Here is a 6729-nt window from a genome sequence, read left to right on the forward strand (position 1 = left end):
CTTGACACACCAGACAAAGTCTATTCTCGCTCCAAAATGGCAGTACGGATTGACTAACACGCGTGTTAGTCGCGTGTTTTACAGTGTCGATTTTGTAATAATTAGTTGTGGTTGACTAACATGTTGCTATCATGTTGTACGAAAGGTCTATTTTGGAAACAGAATAGCTTCGGCCCAAGGTCACACCATTGTCTATGCAGTACTCATTGCTTATTTTGTGCCCGATTAATGTTGGATGCGTCTATTCTGGCTTCAAAACAACAGTACGGATTGACCAACACCCATTGTTTATGCAATACTCATTGCTTATTTTGTGCCCGATTAATTTTGGATGCGTCTATTATGGCTTCAAAACGACAATATGGATTGACTAACATGCACGTTTTACACCGTCGATTTTGCAATAAACGACTGCGATTGACTAACACGTCGCTATCACGCTATACGGAAGGTCTGTTTTGGAGCCAGAATAGCTTCGGCCATTAATGTTCAATCCTGGTGAAGTTTTTTTTGTTTTCCTAATGAAGTCCATACATGGAGCATCGTAGTCTAGGTCTCATTTTTTTAATAATGTTTCAGTTTTGTATTCAACAAGATTTGATTTTTGGTGGGCTCATTTAGAATAATTCAATTTCACCAGTAGATCATTGATAATCATGATAAAGTTTTAATCTAATAACATTGCAAATCTATTTCATATAATATATTACAAACATAAAAAATATTCCACCAATTCATGATCAATTTATGTTTTACATGTTAGAAATTAAATTAATTTCCTTTACCTTTCCTCTCAAATTTATGTTAGGTCTAAACAATTTTTCAATAATGGAACAAGCATAATTTGCTTTGAGTTATTCTTATATCATATTGGTCTTTGAATCTTTTAAAGGAGAGGTTTAGGTTGAGGACGACATATTTGAGGTGAATATCTATTATTTTGATATCATTGACAAGAATTGTGACTTTCATTTATCTAATTATTATAAAATGTTGTGATTTTTGGTAGTTTTGCATATTTTTCCCTTTCAAAACTATCAACTCATTTGAGAATCTCTTCATAAGTTTTTTCGTTTCATCTCAAGGTCAATATTGAAGAATTATTACTTACATTGAGATAATCGATGCAAGTTTTGATAAGAATCGATGAAGGAAACATGTTTTTTTATAAGGAATTATAGGTAGAGATAACAGGGTAACAAGATTTTATGAGTTGTGGTTTAGAAGAAATCTAAAGAGGGTAATAAATTTCAATAAGCAAAGACAATAATATGTCCTGACACAACTCTTTTATAAGCTTGTATTCTTAGCTTTGATTGTTATATCATATTGAAGAGCACACAATATACAGGGGTGGTGGGTGAATTAGTATATAACAAATTTCCACTTAATTAAACATTAATTACCATTAATAACTTCTCCAAATATGAACCTCAAAACATCAAAGCAACATATGCTAATTCCTTAATGATGTAGTAGTTAAAGAATATAGAACAACACATAACCACACAAAGAACAACAAATATGCGTAGAAACCCGCAATGGAAAAAACCACAGTGAGAAGAGTTGCTTGGATCTATTGTCCAAATCTAGTATCACAAAATAAAGATCACTTATAATATGAAGTAGGCACCAACTTACCAGAGACACCAATCCCCAATTGCATTTACAAGCACCAACCCACATGAGGCACCAATCCTCTACACCAAGATCTAAGCACCAACTTAATACATAACATATCAAGAATTATGAAGTATGAACTGCAAACCTTCAACTTTCAACATATAGCGTGTTATTGATCTAAACAACCTTTAGTACCTCCCCACACTGCATATAATCTTTTCATGAAACTTTACAATGATTGGAATGTAACTCACACAACATCACCCTCAAATTCGCACATCAAACACATATCAGATAATTACATTGAAGCCCAAATTACATAGCTTTTCCAACATTCCAGGATAGATCCTAGATCACTATATATATGCATTGTTATTACAATTACATTCATATGTTGGCCTAAAAATAAAGATGATTGAATCTGCAAGTTGGCTACAAACATAACCCTTAACCAAACATGTAATGCACTAGTTCCAATAGGCCACAAGCTACTCTAGAAGAAAGAACACGCTACGTGTTTTCCAACGTAGCCTTATTTGGTTCCAATGGTCACCCATGTGCTACCTCCAATGAGAACATGTTGCAAACCTTTTGTGCATCAATATAGAGCAATGGCCTAATCATCCAACCCACATAGTGACTATTTTGTCACTTCTAACTTCCTTTCCACAAAATCCAGACTCCAAAAACTATGAAATATGATAAAACCCTCCTTTCAAGCCAATTAACATAGCTCTCAATTGTGAAGGAATGTGGAACATAACAAGTTACCATAGCAAGCCCATTGTCTAGGTAACTTACCTCAAACACTTTCAAATCATCTCTATTGACTGAATTTAGATGTAAGATAATATTATAGATATATCTCAATTGATTCCACTATCATAACTAGCCATTGTACTTGTGAAACTCAAATGTTTAGATACAAACATGACACAAATAAAGTATGATACCTTCAGACCTCAATTTATATCCATAATCTGCCAACTCCATTTTGATACTCCTTTGACATCAACAATACATTATGAAGGACCTTTCCCCCTAGATTAGATTACAAGAGTTGTTTCTATATTTAAGGTTCTATAAAAAGGCATGGATGTGTTAATAGGACCTTCATCTATTGGTGAAGTTGAATGGTTCTTAATGAGTTTGCTAGGGTTCAAGTCTCAGTGATTGAAAGGATTTGACAAAATAAGGATGAGGCTGGGATCCCGCCTTAAGCAAATTTGGTGGAAAGGATACCCCTCAATATTTGGCTCTAAGTTGAAGAGGTTTCAACCTAAGGCTTGTGCTCTTGTATTGGGTAGCTAAAACAACTTTTTGGATGAAAAATTCATCAAAAAAAATGCATGGAAGTCATTTCTAGAAGTTCCCTAACCTCTATTGATATTTCTCCCCAAGTTTCCTTAAATCTAATAATAAAACTTGACATTGTTTCCATGGATGCTCAATAATTGTTCTCAAAATTTAAGGATAAATTACCTCCCTTATCCTTAGATAGATTGTATAGCAATGTTCCTAAGGCACCTTAGCTATGAAATGATCAAAATTTATAGAAACTATTATGAGCTCTTATACATTTAAATATTTAGTAAGTAGAGATACAACCACTTTTGTCTATATTATATATGATAGAGGGAACATAATTTGTTAATATTTTTAATTGTTGGAAACATGAGTTTGTTGTCATTGTTGAAAAATTTGTTGTCTTGGAAGATTGTTGTTGATGTCAACCAAGGTTTGGAAGTTGGTTTGAAAGTATGTGATCGGTGGTACTATATCGGGTGACTACTCATTGGTTCATATTGATGTATGGAGATTAGTGGAGATTGGTGTAGATGATATATCTAGTTGTCTTATGACTATATCAGAGCATTGAATATGTATTTGGATGTTTGCAACTGTTGATAATTGGTGTCTCAAACTCACTGGTATAAATCTCAGTCAGATGGCATTTGGTTTTTGCAATGAGCAGTTCAGTTTGTCACCCCTAGCTGTTAGCCGAAGTCATAGTCCTCCACCGAGGCTATGTGGGATGATGGGGAAGAAAAGGAAATTAACTCTTTCTTCACCCTGCACAAGCAGAAGATAAAGGCAAATGAGGTTGCGAGATACCGGGGAGAAAGGAGACTTGGTCTCTCTCACCAACCCACGAGACACTGAGGAGTGCAAAGAAAAGGTTGTGGGATACTAGGGAGAAAGGAGACTTGGTCTCCCTTTCCAACCCATGAGGAAATTAGAAAGAAGTAAAAATAATGTGGGCCAGCAAGGACAGGAGAGGGAAGTCTCTCCCCACCAACCCACGATAATTTTAGAACCAAGGAAAGAGCGATGTGGGCTAGAGGGGAAAAGGAAGGCACATGCTTCCCTGCCACCCCTCGAGAGATTTCAAAAGGTCGTGGATGAAGTGTGGGCTAGTAGGATTAAGAGAAAGCGAGGACACATTGTCAAAGTCTTGGTGATGAGTAGTCTTTTTGACGAGACTTTGATGTTCGATAAGATATTTCAAGAAGGATTTCGAAGACATACTCTTGGCTGATAAGACCATGTAGATAAGACATGAGGATTGTCTAGACGATACAACTGATATTGATAAGACATTGAAGTTTGATAAGATGATTCTAAGGGAGTGTTGAAGTTCTAGTTCTTGTCAATAAGCCATGACATGAAGTGGGGTCCACAGTTGAGCTATTCTTGGTCTACCGAGTTGTTTGTTGATGATTGGTGTGAATGGGAACATTGGCTGATAGCCTTTTGAGACTTCGTGGGGACCACAATGGACTCATGTTGACCTGTCGAGTTGTCTGACAGTTATTAGTACAAGTTGGAATTGACTCAGTGGATTCGGTGAAGAATACTCCGTGTCTATTCGATAGTTCAAAAATTTTGATGGTTGGAGCCATGAAAATTGAAACAAACTGCTTTCTAGATAGAGGAATAAATGTCTAAGGAAATGGTTGGAAAGGTTGGTCGAGGGTTGGAAGTTGGTTGATTGTGTGGTTCTATTGGATGCCAAACGTAATTTGTGCATAGTGTAGTGTTTGTAATTTGTTGGCAACAACAAAGAAGGAAAATTGAGAGGGGGGTGAATCTATTTTCACCGAATTAAACAAATTAAGTACAATCTCATATCTGATCAACTACAACAAACAAAAAGATAATACCAATGATATCAACACACATAACACCAAAAAATTTGACATGGAAAACCCGGTTAAGGGAAAAACCATAGTGGGAACCTACCCACAATAAGATGACACTCTGCAGTAGTATGTGTAAATATTACAATGGGGAGTGCACATGCATTCAAGCACACTGCCTAAAGCTCACTGCTCAAATTATAATGACCCAGAAGGTTACAACCCTTAGGGAAGGTTCACTACCTTACAAAGAAATTCAAACTACAATCTGAAAAAGTTGAACTACAAAAATAACATCTGCTAATGCTTGATGACAATTCCGATTAAGCTCAAATGTTTGCCCTTCACTAATCTTTGTTCAACACACCACATCGAAAGATGAATTCACTTGATCACACATACACCACTCTCTAATAATGAAGACTCAACAACCATCACCAAATTACATGAATATTACACCCATTTATACAAATCATCAACCTTGACTACAAGGTCGGTCAAACCCTTAACACCTAATTACAAAATTACATCATACGATACATAAATCAACCACCGAACCAATACAATGACATAGACAACATAACATGGACCTAAACCAACTCCTCAAATAGACACCAATGCTAGAAATCTTGCCAAGATCAACCGCAACATGTTACATCACCAAAAATACCACATAACACAAAGAATATCACCAGACCCAGAAGATCTTCAATAAATCGCACAAGGATCAATGTGGACCACCAAAACAAATAGGACATGATTAGGAAACACCAACAAGCATGTTAGAACCATCCGTAATAACTGCACCAACACCACTTATTCAAATCTTCATCAATCAACATGCTAACACTCAAGAACACTTAACAACAACAACTCAGACAAGAAAGATAGCTTGCAGAGCATCAAATCATGAACTATTTAAAATGAAGATACACATGAACATCCCAAACATTTTCCTAAATCCGCAACACATGATATGATCATACTGGAGCACAATGGATCAAACAATAGAACACTGCAACACTGAACACTGAAAACCAGTCTCCATACCAGAATCCTCAACTTGATCAAATCATCACATAACATCATGGAGTCAATAAAGAATGAAGTAGAGACACTGAACCACAAATACAAATCAATTCTCAACAATCACCAGATCACCAAAACATAGGAATTTTTTGACATCAATGACAACATCATATCCTAGCAGCAAAAATGTCCAACAATCTCCCCCTTTGGCATTGATGGCAACATATGAATGTGAAAAACAATCAATGCAAAGGAATAAATCCACACCAACAGATTCTAATAAACTCCCCCTAAGATCATGCACACAAGGCACCAAGGATAAGGCAATTTCTCACATGCTTGTCTCCCCCTTTGACAGCAATGCCAAAGACATAAACAAAATAATCTTCATTCCCACTAAGAAGGATAATCTTGCACCCTTAGAATACACTCATAGATCTGAACAACACACTTACTACTCTAGCTAAGTAGCAGCACCAACTCACCAACCCAGATAAGAAGATAAGACTCTATAGTCCATCAGATTGATGCATCTCCACGCACCTAGTTCGCATCAAGAGGGGCAGAGACTCCTAGCTTTTCTCTCAAATACACAAATGCGTTTGAAAGCAAAGGCTTAGTGAAAATATCTGCAATATGATTCTTTGTAGATACATACTCCAATTTATCTTCCTCATCACTAACTTTCTCCCTCAAGAAATGATACTTAATTGATATATGCTTTGTTTTAGAATGCAATACCAGATTCTTGGAAATATTAATAGCACTTGAATTATCACAATAGATAACAGTAGGCTCATCATACACAACTCTAATATATTTCAACATTTGCTTCATCCAAACTACCTGAGTATAGTTGCTGGCAGCAATAATGCATTCAACTTCAACAGTAGATAGAGATATAACATCTTGTTTCTTACTTGCCCATGAAACCAAC

The sequence above is a fragment of the Cryptomeria japonica genome, chromosome 1 (assembly GCF_030272615.1).
Source record: "Cryptomeria japonica chromosome 1, Sugi_1.0, whole genome shotgun sequence".
NCBI classification, from domain to species: domain Eukaryota; kingdom Viridiplantae; phylum Streptophyta; class Pinopsida; order Cupressales; family Cupressaceae; genus Cryptomeria; species Cryptomeria japonica.